At 40.5% G+C, this 14,677-nt stretch overlaps 1 long non-coding RNA gene across 1 annotated transcript; it reads left to right on the forward strand.

Annotated features, from left to right (window-relative positions):
• The first annotated feature begins 1,219 nt into the window (after positions 1–1,219).
• LOC119471083 lies at positions 1,220–13,800 on the forward strand. Its single transcript, XR_005200075.1, has 3 exons — positions 1,220–1,347; positions 12,345–12,526; positions 13,496–13,800. It is a non-coding gene; the product is annotated as an uncharacterized LOC119471083 (long non-coding RNA).
• The last annotated feature ends 877 nt before the right edge of the window (positions 13,801–14,677 follow it).

A 14,677-nucleotide genomic window follows, 5' to 3' on the forward strand; every position in this document is an offset into this window, starting at 1 on the left:
GTTACTGTCTTTGCATAAACTATTAACTCAGTTTCTCCCAAAGTTAGTTCTGCCTACACTCAGAAATGAACAAGGACAGCTTGGAGATTAGAAGCAAGATGGAGTCAGTTAAGTTAGATCTCTTTCACTGTCTCAGTCATAATTTTGCAAAGGTGATTTCAATACCTCAGCTTCCCAAGCTCAAGCGATCCTCCTGCCTCAGCCTCCCAAGTAGTTGGGACTAGAGCTGCAGACTACCACACCTGGCAATTTTTTATTTTTTTGTGGACATGGGGTCTCACTATATTGCCCAGGCTGGTCTCAAATTTCTGGGCTCAAAGGATTTCCTGCCTCAGCCTCCCAAAGCGGTGGGATTACAGGCATGAACCACTGTGCCCAGTCTGATTTGGCTTTTGAACACAATTCTACTGGACCCCTTGAGAGGAGCACTTTTCACAGTGCCATGCTGAATGAGAAGTAATCCTTAAGGGGCTTTCTTTCGACCATGGACAAGCCACTGCCCTTCTTTTCCTCTTCCTTGCCTTCAGTGAAGTTCTTCCTTTGTACTAGAACCCCAGTGTGATCAGGGCCTTTTTTCCTACCCACAGCCAGACTCTCAGGGAGAATGATCCTATTTCCCCCAAGCATAAGTCCTGGTGAGTTTAGGTCAGCTGTTACTATAATGATCACATTCTCTCTGGGGAACAGGCTCATAGTAGTTCTGGGGGAGTCGGGAGAGAGGAGGAGTCTTCAGGCCAAAAAATAAACACAGCTGGTAGTGACCCAACAAAATGATGGCGAGAATCTGAGTCCTTGAAGTGGCTGTGGATTTGTTTAATACAACCATCCTGCGACCCACTACCCCACCTATTTTTAAGTCACATAATAGGAAAAAAAAAATCTGTACATGTTCAGTACAGTCACAACCATGCATTTTCTTTCCCAAATAGTTTTGATCTTTGGTTGGTTGAATCTGTGGATGCAAAACCCATGAATATGGAGGGCTAACTGTATTTACAGCCAAAAGCATCTCAATGGATTTATCATCACATCAATCAATCAAGAGGACTGATTAATGTAGTCAAATCTTTGAGGGATTTGTGAACACTAGAACCACTGTTTCAGATCTGAGATAGGCAACCTGTGAGTGAATTATGGCATTTTGGGCTTGGAAGAATGAGAGGTCATCAAGCCTAGTGTTTACTAAATCTTTTTATTTAAAATTTTTTGTAGAAACAGAGTCTCATTGTGTTGACCAGGCTGGTATTGAACTCCTGGGCTCAAGTGATCCTCCTGCCTCTGCCTCCAACGGAAATCTACACTGACCATTCCAGTTACCTATTTCTGTGGAACAAATCACCTCCAAAGGTTAATGACGTAAAAGAACAAAAAATCATTTTATTATTGTGAAGGTCAACTTTATGTATGAACGTGGCTTAGTTATAGTAAAGAGTAATTCAAATACTAACTTAGCTTGTTGCTGTGGAGGAATTTTGTAGATGTAATTAGCATCTACAATCAGTTGACTTTAAGTCGCGTATCCTTGGCAATTTGGTTGGGTCTGACTCAGTCAGTTGAGAGGCCTGAAGAGCAGAACTGAGGCTTCCCTGAGGAAGAAGAATTTCTGCCTGTGGACACAGTGTCAACTCAAACTGCCCCTCCGGCCTGCCCTTCCTGACGTCCTGCCTTACAGACTTCAGATCTACCTAGTCATCTCCCAGAATCACAAAGCTAACTCTTGCAATCAATCTAGATCCTTCTACTCTGGATCGTTTCTACGAACTCCTGACTACTACTATTTTTATTTCTTACGATTCTGAAGGTTGACTGGGCTCAGCTAGGTTTTTGCTTGGGGTCCCTCAAGCAAGTACAGTTAGACAATGGCTGGGGATGGAGTCACCTTGAAGGTATCACTCACATGTCTGACCCTTGACTGGGACTTCAGCTGCGCATTGGCTGGAAAACCTAGACATGGCCTTTTCATGTGGTCTGAGCTTTCTCATAGCATGGCACCTGGGGTCCTTGAGGGAGTACCCCAAGAGAAGGAAGAGGAAGAGCATAGCTTTTTATTTTTAATGACCTAGACTCAGAAGTCATAGAGCCTCAATGTAGCCATCGTTTATTGGTAAAGGCAGTCATAAAGGTGTATTTAGGCGCAAAGCAAAGAACACAAACCCTGCCACTCCATGGGAGGAGAATTAACGTCACATTATAGAAGAGTGTCTCTGCCGCAGTGAACACATTTTTACCAATTCGTGGTTGGATGACAACAATCAAACCAAATTATTTCTATTTAGAAGACAATTTAGAGGACAGTCCAACATTCTGAACTGAAGTTTTGGTGGTAAAATGTCCTATATTTAGTGAAATGGTGATACTTGTATATCATTTTGTGATTCATTTTGTAAATGTATTTACCGTGTAAAAATAAAATGCTGGTGACTTCAGGTCAGCCTCTAAGCTTTTGTGAAATTCAGAATTTGGCAATTTGGTTGCGTCCACCTTTCTACTGAGTGTTGTGAGGACATTTGCAGCATTCCCTGTAGTGAACATTTATTCTCTGGACACTCCTGGTGACCTCAGTCTCCCCCCACTGAAGGATTTATCACTCTCATTGCCAACAGTCCTTACCACTGTGATGTTCTTACCTTCTGCCCTGCTGACCTGGAATCCTTCCTCTCTATTTAACAGCTTTTTTACTTTCAGCACCCCACCATTAAGTCTTCCTTTTTTAAGTTGAACAATCTTAATTCCTATAAATATTCTTTATGTGACCCAGTCAGTATATTGGGTAAGCTTGTGTGTAATGATGGTGATATGGCTTGAATGTTTGTCCCCTCGAAATCTCATGTTAAAATGTCATCTGCAGTGTTGGAGGTGGGGCCTCGTGGGAGGTGTTTGCTTAGAGGGGTGGGTCCCTTGCCACTGGCTCAGTGTCTTCCCCTTGGAAATAATCGAGTTCTCACTCTGTTAGTTCACAGGAGAGCTGGTGGTTTAAAAGAGTCTGGCGTCTCTCTTTGCCTCGTCTCTCTCCCCATATGACATACCTGCTCCCCCTTTGACATGATTGGAAGCTTCCTGAGGCCTCACCAGAAGCAGATTCCGGCACCAAATTTCTTGTAGTGTGAAGAACCAAAACCTCTTTTTTAAATAAATTACCCAGTCCCACGTATTCCTTTTTAGCAACAAACCCCAATAAATACGGGTGGTATTATTTCAGTCTTACAGGATCTCAATATTCTCAATTTGTTTATGCTGGAATTATGATCTTCAGGGTACTTATCGGCTGTAAATCTGTGTTTTGCAATGCTGCTGATGCACTTCTGAAAGCACTACAGTTTGGTAGTGTTCTTCCTTAACAGGTGATTGAACAGAAAACATGTTCTGAGCAATACAGAATATAATGAGTCTATACTACCTTTAATAAATATACTTCTATGAATATATCCTAAAACTCTTCAAAAAACACTATGTATGACATGAAGATGGTACATAGTAAATACGTAGTTAATTTTTTTTTCATAGCAAAATGAGTAGTACTTATTTTTATTTAACTAATATAAAAATTAGAGCTTCTCATTATTCTGCTGTTTTCTGAGAAGTCCTAACATCGGGCTAAAGGTAGTTTTTTTTCCCATAATTAATTGGGGTACAGGTGGTATTTGGCAACATGAATAATTTCTTTAGTGGTGAACTGTGAGATCCTGGTGCATGCATCATCTGAGCAGTATATCCTGCACTGTATTTGTTGTCTTTTATCCCTCAGCCCCTTCCACTCTTCCTCTCAAGCCCCCAAAGTTTATTGTATCATTTAAAAAAAAAAAATCTGTTGAGACGGAGTTTCGCTTTTGTTGCCCAGGCTGGAGTGCAATGGCGAGACCTTGGCTCACTGCAACCTGTGCCTCCTGGGTTCAAGTGATTCTCCTGCCTCAGCCTCCCAAGTAGCTGGGATTACAGGCATGCGCCACAACGCCCTGCTAATTTTGTATTTTTAGTAGAGACTGGGTTTCTCCCTACTGGTAAGGCTGATCTCAAACTCCCGACCTCAGGCGATCCTCCCGCCTCTGCCTCCCAAAGTGCTGGGATTACAGGCATGAGATGCCACACCCAGCTTTGTGTTCTCATAGCTTAGCTCTCACATATCAGTGAGAACATACAACGTTTAATTTTCTATTCCTGAGTAATATGTAGTTAATTTTAAACCTGCATTTAGAAAAATCTAAGTTTCTAGTTTTCTTCATTTTGTCTTTATGCATTTGAGTATTTTTACCTTAAATTTTTGACTTCACCTTTATTCCTATTTTCATTACTTTTACTATTGTTATCACTGCTGTTGCTGCTATAATAATGTGTTTCTCTTGCTGTTTTTGTCCCTCAGTTTCTTCTCTCCAGGTATAGTTAGTTCTGGTGCCTTCCTCTATACTTCCCTCTCTCTCTCTCTTTTTTTGTTTTTGAGATAGAGCCTTGCTCTGTTGTCCAGGCTGGAGTGCAATGGCACAATCTCAGCTCACTGCAGCCTCCACCTCCCAGGTCCAAGCGATTTGTCCCCTCAGTCTCCTGAGTAGCTGGAATTACAGGCACCTGCCATCGTGCTCGACTAATTTTTGTATTTTTAATAGAGACAGGGTTTCACCTTGTTGGCCAGGCTAGTCTTGAACTCCTGACCTTATGTGATCCGCCTGTCTTAGCCTCCCAGAGTGCTGAGATTACAGGCGTGAACCACTGCGCCGGGCCTTGATTTTTGCTTCCTTTGCAAATTTGACATAATCATCCTGTAAACTTTCATCTAAGTCATTAACTGAAACTCTGAGCAGGATGGGCTTGAGTACAGAACTCTGGATGGCTTCTCCAGCTGATTAACACTACCTCTTTGGGTGGATTTGTCCATGTGGCTTTAAGTGCACCTCAATGCATTACCATGTTAAATGCCTTTTTGAAATTACGGCATCCTAGGCTAGACATCCTCCAGATTCTACCTATCTTTTCGTTACCAAGAAGCCATACTATGTGAACTGGCTGACTTGTTTTTAGTGGTAATTTTAGGTGCCAACCAGAGGCTTCACAGCCAAGTGTTGTGCATCTAATTCTAGAGTTTGGACAGCTAAAAATTATCAGCAAATGTTTATCAACAGATTTAACCACCAAACATGAAATGAAGTGATAGATGTTTGGGTGTGCAAGTGAATCAACCCACTGAACAGCTTGGAAAATGGAAGAACCTAGTAATGTCAAGGGCAGTTGACAGAGGTGGGGCAGCTGAATTTTATTGTTCCTGTGCCTCCATGAATGTCCATGCTGATATGGTCTAGGGAGACATAAATAAAGACTTAAGTAGCCCTAGCGTAAACTATGAGATTCTGATATGACGTTTTCACATTCATCTTAGTATTCCATCATGCTCCCAGTCCCAACTAGTTCTGAGTCACTCAGAATTAATTCCAAATTGATGATGGCTTTACTATGTTTTCAAACATTTAATTGATGAATTATCTTCAAGGTATTTCTGAAGTCATGTCAAGAATTTATCAGAGGTTTTGCTTTTAGAAAAAAATGAATCTAATGGTTAAATTCTTTTTTCCGTGAATTGTATCTTAGCACTTTAGACCCTTTTTCATTGTTTTATTTTTTTAGAGACAGGATCTCATTATGTTGCCCAGGCTGGTCTCAAACTCCTGGCCTCAAGCAATCCTCCTGCCATGGCCTCCCAAAATGCTGGGATTATAGCCGTGAGTCACTGCACCTGGCCTAGCCGGAAAAACATTGTTATGTATTTAGAATAATAAGGTAAGAGGCCTGTCAGACACTGCCACAATGCCACTTCTCTGTCTCTCTTTAGCACTAGTCCAATATTCTGCAATGTTTTTGCCCGCACCTGCATGTTAGAATATGCCTCTTTCTGTACTTTAATGTACGGTATAACTTTACAATTCTTTCTTCCTTTTTTAAAAATTAAGGATTTACTGTTCCATTTTTGTATTCCAGAAATGTGTAGCACATACTCAGTAAATTCCTGTTGGCAAATCTCTATTGTTTAGTAAAACTTTAGTTTCGTTATGTAGTTTTATCATATAACTTTATATAATTTTAATAAGGCTGCGTAGTTTTCATGTAGTTTGCTCTAGTTGCTACTTGTTTTTTTCTGATGTCATGTGTACCTGTCCTGAGTTTAGGCGAGGAAGAGCCGTTTTGGTACCACCCTGTTACTTTTTTGCACAATTTGTTTTTCCTTCTTTGGATACATTCACATCTGCATGAATTTCTCATCTTTTTGTGATTTCTCAGCGTCATTTTCTGCTGTGTTTGAATAGTGCTAAGAGTTGAGTCATGTCCCTTAGCTTTTAAAAATTTATTTTTGAGGTTGTTTTCTTTCAAAAATGATTAATTTAATTTAATCAATCTCACACGGGTTATCTCTGTGGGCTGTTCTCAGACCCAATGCCATAACGAAGTTCCATCGGCTTGGTGGCTTCATACAACAGAAATGTATTGTCTCACCATTATGGAGTCCAGAGGTTTGCAACGAAGACGTTGGTGGGGGCATGCTTCCTCTAAAGTGTCCAGGAAGAAGCTTTCCTTGTCTCCTTTAGCTTCTGGGCAATCCTGGCAGTTCCTGGTGTTCCTGGCCTGTAGCTGCATCATGCTGATCTCTGCCTCCGTCCCCACAGGAACATCTCCTTCGTGACTCCTCCATGTCTCTGCATCCAAATCTCCCTTTCTTTTCTCTTCTGAAGATGTCAGTCACTGGATTTAAGGCCCACCCTAATCCAGTATGACCTCATCTTGATTACATCTGCAAAGAGCCTATTTCTAGATAAGGTCACATTCACTGGCACGGAGATTAGGACTTCAACATCTAAGTTACTTCATGCCCCAGGTGAAACCGTCAGTTGAAAATACTTTTACATAAGCTTTTAATGAGTTTAATGAATAAAGCTGGATGATGAGACTATACTAAAAACGAAAACAAAATAAGAAACAAAGCAAAATGAAAACACACAATGTGGATATAATCGATCCTATCTCCCTGTGTGGTTGCTGCCAGTTAGGCCCTTAAGTGTGTCATATGTCATATGACTTTTCATGTTAGTTTACCTCTTACGTGGGTTTTTTGAGTGTAGGGGCCCCATCTTCCATGTTTTTTGTGAACTTTTAGGGATTCTAGCCCACTGCTCAACACAGAGTAAATTCTAAGAAAAAAAAAAAAAACCCACATTTTGATTTAGTGGATTATTTTAAAAAATGGGTGACCATTTTCTATGTGTGGCATTATAGGAACTTCAGCTGCAGGGCAAGAGATTTATGTTTCCTGATATTGAAAATAGTTCAGTGCTTAGCTCAGGGACGCATTCTAGGCTAACTCACTGACCCCAAGAAGTCTGTACTGTAAAACACACTGTAATTATTACTAAGGAGGAAAAAATGTTGTCAATTATGCGTGCAAGGCTTTATAAACGTAAGATGCATTGTAATTTCAATTAAAAATAAAAACTAAGCCAGGCACAGTGGTGCATGCTTATAATCACAGCACTTTGTGGGGCCGAGCTGAGGCAGGTGGATTGGTTGAGCCCCGGAGTTCAAGACCAGTCTGGGCAACATGGTGAAGTCCTCACTCTACGAAAAGTACAAAAATTAGCCAGACATGGTGATGCACACCTGTAGTCTCAGCTACTTGGGAGGCTGAGGTGGGCCACTTGAGCCCAGGAGGCAGAGGTTGCAGTGAGCTGAGATTGTACCACTTGCACTCCAGCCTAGGTGACAGTGTGAGGTCCTCCCTCAAAAAAAAAAAAAAAAAGAGAGAGAAAGAGAGAGAGACAGAAAAAAGGGCTGTATTAAGCTGTTCTTGTATTGCTATAAAGAAATACCTGAGGCCGGATATTACAGTGGCTCATGCCTGTAATCCCAGTACTTTAGGAGGCCAAGGTGGGCAGATCACAAGGTCAAGAGATCAAAACCAGTCTGGGTAACATGGTGAGACACCATCTCTACTAAAACAAAAATTAACTGGGTGTGGTGGCACATGCCTATAGTCCCAGCTACTCGGGAGGCTGAGGCAGGAGAATCGCTTGAATCCGGTAGGCGAAGTTTGCAGTGAGCTGAGATCGTGCTACTGCACTCCATCCTGGCGGCAGAATGGGACTCCGTCTCAAAAACAAACGAACAACCCTGAGACCTGAGACTAGGTAATTGATAAAGAAAGTAGGTTTAATTGACTCATAGTCCTGCAGACTCTGCAGGAAGCAGAGCAGTGGTATCTGCTTCTGGTGAGAGCCTCAGGAAGCTTCCAATCACAGCAGAAGGCAAAGGGGGCACACACACATCTCATGGGGGAGTAGGCACCTCACGGGGCCAGGAGTGAGAGAGAGTGGGGGAGAGTTGCCATACATTTAAACAACCTGATCTCACGAGAACTAATAGGATGGTGCCAAAGCATTCACTGAAAAATCCACCCCCATTATCCAGTCACCTCCCACCAGGCCCCACCTCCAACACTGGGGATGACATTTCAACATGAGATTTGGGGTGACAAGTATCCAAGCTGTATTAATCTGTTCTCACACTGTTATGAAGACTTGCCCGAGATTGGGTAATTTATAAAGAAAAGAGATTTAATTGACTCAGTTTAGCATGGCTGGGGAGGCCTCAGGAAACTTACAATCATGGCAGAAGACAAAGGGGAATCAAGGCACCTTCTTCACAAGTTGGCAGGAAGAAGTGCTGAGTGAAGAGGGAAAGAGCTTCTTATAAAACCATCAGATCACATGAGAACTCACTCACTGTCATGAGAACAGCATGAGAGAAATCACCCCCATGCTTCAGTCACCTCCACGGGATCTCTCCTTTGACATGTGAGGATTACGGGGATTACCATTCAAGATGAGATTTGTGTGGGGATTCAAAGCCTAACCATATCACAAACTATGTCAAAGGTGAATCCTGGTATTGATGAGATATGGTATTTATATAGAAAATAGTCTCTTTTGTCTATGCTAGCCAAAGACTAAAGAGGCCTTTGGGCAGGATGGTGGTCTTCCCTAGGCCCCTGAGCCCACTTTGTGTTGGAGCCTAGGATTTTATTTGCAGTAGCCTGGTGTGTTCATTGAGCATGGGCTTTGCAGTCTGAGAGGAGTGCATTGGCATTTTATCTTTAATTCTGAGTCTCCGTTTCTTTATCTGTGCAGGTGGAATAATAACATCATCCTTCCAGGACTTTCTGGGAGGATCCAGTGAGATAGTCTAGGGAAAGGTGCCCATCTCAGTACTCACTTAGGACATGCGCATGAGTTTCTCCTTCCCTTCCCCATGCTCTCCGTGCTTCTTTCAAAAGCTCACAATGAAAAGGTGAAAAAGAACTTAGAGTAGATCATGACCTTAGAAATTTTAAATTCAGAAAACTTCTTAGGATGCTAAATAGAATCCTGTAGGTCTCATCACTCTTGGGTGTTATGTTGGTTTCCTGCTGCTGCTGTCATAAATTACTATAAGGTTAGTATTTAAAAACAACACACATCTGGCCAGGCGCAGTGGCTCATGCCTGTTATCCCAGCACTTTGGGAGGCTGAAGTGGGCAGATCACTTGAGGTCAGGAGTTTGAGGCCGACCTGGCCAACTTGGTGAAACCCTGTCTCTACTAAAAACACAAAAATTAGCCAGGAGTGGAGGTGCACACCTGTAATCCCAGCTACTCGGGAGCCTGAGACAGGAGAATCGCTTGAACCTGGGAGGTGGAGGTTGCAGTGAGCAGAGATTGCGCTAATGCCCTCTAGCCTGGGTGACGGAATGAGACCCTGTCTCAAAAACAAAACAAAAACAAAAGAATGCCACACATCTGTTATCCAATGGGTCTTGAGGACAGAAGTCCAGGCCACATTCATTTCTGAGGGCTGTAGGAGGAACCTGTCTCCACTGTGTTTCCAGCTTCTCCACGCTGCCTGCATTCCTTGGCTTGTGGCCCTTTCCTCCATTTCGAAGGCCAGCAGTGCTGCCTCTCTTTGTGCCTTTCTTTCGTAGTCATAACCCTCTGCCTGACTGTGACTCCTTCTGTCCTTCTCTTTTGTTTTAAAGATTTTAAGGATGTTTACATCGGGCCTACCTGGATAATTCAAGATAGTTTCTCTAATTTGAGTTATCTGATTGGCATCCTCGATTCATCTGCAACCTTAACTCCGCTCTGCAATATATTCACAGCTTCCAGACATTAGCACATGGATAGTTTGGAAGCCATTGTTCAGTCTATTACAAGAATTAAAAAACAAAACAAAACAAAACACTGTATATCTCCCTTGCTTCTTGTTTGATTGAAAATGTGTTGTGTGTGGATTTTTTAAATTCCCTTGTTTGGATACTTATAATTTGAACTGATGCCTCTATCATAGAACTTGTGCATTATGTAGAAACGATCTGTTTATTTCGCATGTCAGTTTATCCCCTAATACATATCCTTTAGAGGGAATATATCGTATTCATCTTTGAATTTTCTGAACATAGCACAATGTGTAGTGCAAAACAGACATTAAAAAGTGATTATGTGCTGGAACTGAATGAACTTCGTTGATTTTGTAACAATTTCTTATTTTGTCCTCTTTTAAACTTTTACAAATAACTTCCAAAACCTGAGTGCCTTTGATATCAGAAATGTATAGTCTTTCCTTTTATATAACAATTGGCTGCCTCACATGTACTAAGTAAATTATTTGTTTCATTCAGCTAAGTGGAAATTCACGCAAGGAATGCAGAAAAATGAAAACAATAAAGTTATTTTCAGGTTACGCAAAAGAGAATGAAGGTCTGAGAAGTTTCTTAATATATATAAGTAGGATTTTATTGCAAAGGGAATTGGACGTTATTTTCCCGGGAAGCTTTGGTTCTAACAATGAAGCATTTATACAATGCATAATCCATGAATGTGAGTCTGTTATGTCTTAATACATAACTTTCTATTGTATTTAGTGTACATTAGTATCTATATCAGTACAAATAATTGATCCAGTTTTTGGTGAAAGCCAAACTAATATTTTATTGCATGATTATGTAAATTTGACAATATGCAAATTTCTGGGTGAATGTCTGTTGCTTTTGTTTATTTATTCTTATTTTCTCTGAGTATAGTCATCTGAATGTAGATGAACGAATAAAAGCTGTCCTTTGACTCCTTCTCGGATCATCCATTAATACTGATTTTTGGGGCCAGGAGTGGTGTCTCATGCCTATAATCCCAGCACTTTGGGACGGCCTGTAAGATGATCACTTGAGCCCAGGAATTTGAGACCAGTCTGGGCAACACTGTGAGACTCTGTCTCTACAAAATTTTTTTTTTAAACTAGCTGGCTGCAGTGGCATGTGCCTGTCATTCCAGGTACTTGGGAGTTTGAGGTGGGAGTATCATTTGAGACCAGGAGATCAGGCTGAGCTATGATCATGCCACTGTATTCCAGCCTGGATGAGAGAAAGAGATCCTGTTCCCCCTCCCCACAAATCAAAACCACAAAAAACTGGTTTTGGGGGGCCAGTCTAAAGAGATGATCCACTGATTGGTCCACTTACCACATACTTCTGTATTTGATACCTTTCATTCATAGCCTTCTCTTTACTTTGCACTCTTAACTTCTCTTCTATAGTTTTCTTTATTGATTTATCTGCTCCTAACAATCAACATTCTTCATTTTCACAGTCTTTGCCAAAATAGCATTCCCTTTCCCCCTTGGGAAAAATAGGCTTAGAACTGCCTCTAAATCAAAGACCTAAAGTACCAAAGGTAACCTCATGGCTTTTTGTGGGCCAGTGAAAACACACAGTCATTACCACAAATTGAATTCTATTCTTGGAAGAAAGATTTACCTATTCCCAGCTATCTGCTTCTTGTTAGTTACACCAGTCTGTGTGCAGTGACTTTATATGAGTTAAAACTGGTCAATGGGATAAGTCCCTAAAGTGTGTGCTTCTCTGGTAGGAAATTCTGTCATTTCTAGTGATAGTACAATTTTGAAATAAAGTTGGAGTAAATATTAGAACTGTGCTTTCCCCTATTGTATAAAAAGGGAAAGGAGATATAGAAATGTATTTCTCTGCTTTAAAACTATTAATTCATTTTTCTTTATTTCAAAAAGAATCCATAAAAATACAAATTTACTAAAGAAAATATCTATAATCTCACCAACCAGGGGAGAGTTAACATCTTAGTGGTTGTTCTTTCCAATTTTTATATAAATATGATGTGTGTGTGTGCGCTTTTCTATGTGTTTACCCTTTTATTTTTAAATAACAGAAATGTCATCATGTACACAATCTGTCCCCCTCCTAAAATGAACTCACTTTGGGGGCAGGGATTGTCTTTCTAATTTTATTATCTGCTCTATTCTCCTTCCTAGAAAAGTGTCTGGTATACTGTATGCTAATCCAACAGGACTGTGGTCTTATAAGAAGAGGAAGACTCTCTCTCTACCATGAGAACACAGGATGAGAAGGCTGCCATCTGCAAGCCAGAAGGAGAGCCCTCACTGGAAGTCAGCCATGTTGGCACCCCGATCACAGACTTCCAGACTACAGAGCTGTAAGAAAATAAATGTCTGCTGTTTATAAACCATGTAGTCTCTGCTATTTTGTTATGGTAGCCCAAGTTAATACAGACGAATAGCCTTGTTCAAACGTTTTTCTTCCTCACTTATTTACTTAGGGTATGTGTAGAAGAAAAATTGCATTGGTTAGAGAGGATGAACATTTTTAAGGTTTTTGATACCAGATGGTAAATTGGCCCTAGAAAGATTAGATAATTTTAAATGTCACTGGCAGTGTATGATGATGGTCCCTTTATCTCCCCATCTTTCTTGCTATCACTGGGAATCTGTTTGTTGATTTATTTTTAATTTTCATCAATTTTATGGGGAGAAAAAGGTTTGTTATTGCTGTCACGTTTGCGGCACATTGATGACTACTCACATTCAACATGTTTTCACATAGCTGCGGAATATTCATCTTTGCTCTTTTGTAAATTTTTTATTGTGGTCCTATTCCAATCTTTCTTTTGAGGGCTCTAAATTAATAGAAAGAAAGTCTAATTGTGTGTGTACAGACTATATTTAACCTTTTCTCACATTGTTAGTTTTGGTCTGTATTTTTACTTTACTCATTTTTTTAAAAGTAGAGAAATATTTATATTTTTGTGGTTAAATCTGTCAAATTTATCAATCTTTCTTCTGAATAAATTTGACATGTTGAAGTTATGCTTATAAAGTCCTTTTGTATTCCTTGAGTGTACAAGTATTTAGCTAAATATTTTTCTAATGCTTGTTAATACAAACGATGTTAACCTATTTGGAATTTATTTTGCCACCAAACAGATAATATAAACTGGTAGCCTAGATCAGATTGAGCCTGCAGATTGTTCTGCTTATGTAGTGTGTTTGTGTGCCCCAAAAGAATATGTTTAGTGCCTAACCCTTGGTACTTGTGAATGTGACCTTATTTGGAAATAAGGTCTTTGCAGGTGTAATCAAGTTAAAATGAGGTCATACTGGAATAGGCTGGGCCGTAATCCAAGGACCAGTGTCTTCATAAGAGGGAAATTTGGACACAGGTGACACAGAAAGGAGAATGCCACAGGATGAAGGAGGCAGAGATGGAATGATGCATCTACAAGCTGGGGCTCCTGGCAACCACGAGAAGCTAGGAGAGAAGCAGGTAACAGATATTCCCCCAGTCTCCAGGAGAAACCAACCCTGCCAATACCTTGACTTCCGACTTCCTGACTACAGACCATAAGAGAATACATTTCTCCTGTTTGAAGCCACCTAGTTTGTGGTCATTCCCTATGGCAGCCCTGGGAAACTAAATACAGCTCATTTCACACTCTGTTTTAAAAATATTTGACATGGTTGCCAACAACTAAAATTTGGAAGATTTCATATAAAAATAGAGATTTCGCTTAAAAGCCTCCAAAATTATGAGCCCTTATGTTATTGTGGCCCCTGCCTAGCCCTTCTACTTGCTTTCTCTGCGTGGAGCAGAATTGCCATGTTCCCCAATGCCTGCAGGAAGGTGGGGGACAGCTACCTTTTGTTTTCTTTTTATATCTTAAAGGTAAACATATCCCAACACCATTTATTAAGCAACCCAACAAATCTGTACAGATATGCATTTTATCTTCTACTATGTGCTCATATAGCACTTGAGTCTATTTTGGGTCTTTCTATTCTGATGCTCTAATCTGTCTAAAGAGTCTCTCATCACACTGCACAGTTGGACTTAGGACAGTTTAAAAATATGATGTTAAATCTCATCGAACTAGTAGGTGACCAAAGTTCCTTTAACACTCAAATTTTACCAGTTAGGTTAAGTGAGCTTCATAACAGTGAATACAGATTCTGCTTAGTAGACTTAGAAAGATGACTCCAACCACTTGAATAGGTCTTCCTACTGAAAATGTCAGCCACTGGTTTTCTGACCTCTGATGGTTGGTGTTCCACTTCTGATTTCTTTTTTCTGATAAAAATAATTAAAGTAAGAGCTGTATGATTATTTTTGTAATTGTGAACATCACTTGTCATCTGAAAAGAAAACAAAGCATTAAAATATGGAAGACATATCTCAGTCTTGTAAACTTCATTAAAATGCACATGAATGTCCTTTTTCTTTTTTTTTTCTTTTTTTTTGAGACGGAGTTTCACTCTCGTTACCCAGGCTGGAGTGCAATGGCGCGATCTCG

The sequence above is a fragment of the Cebus imitator genome, unplaced genomic scaffold, assembly GCF_001604975.1.
Source record: "Cebus imitator isolate Cc_AM_T3 unplaced genomic scaffold, Cebus_imitator-1.0 Scaffold49, whole genome shotgun sequence".
Classification (NCBI taxonomy): domain Eukaryota; kingdom Metazoa; phylum Chordata; class Mammalia; order Primates; family Cebidae; genus Cebus; species Cebus imitator.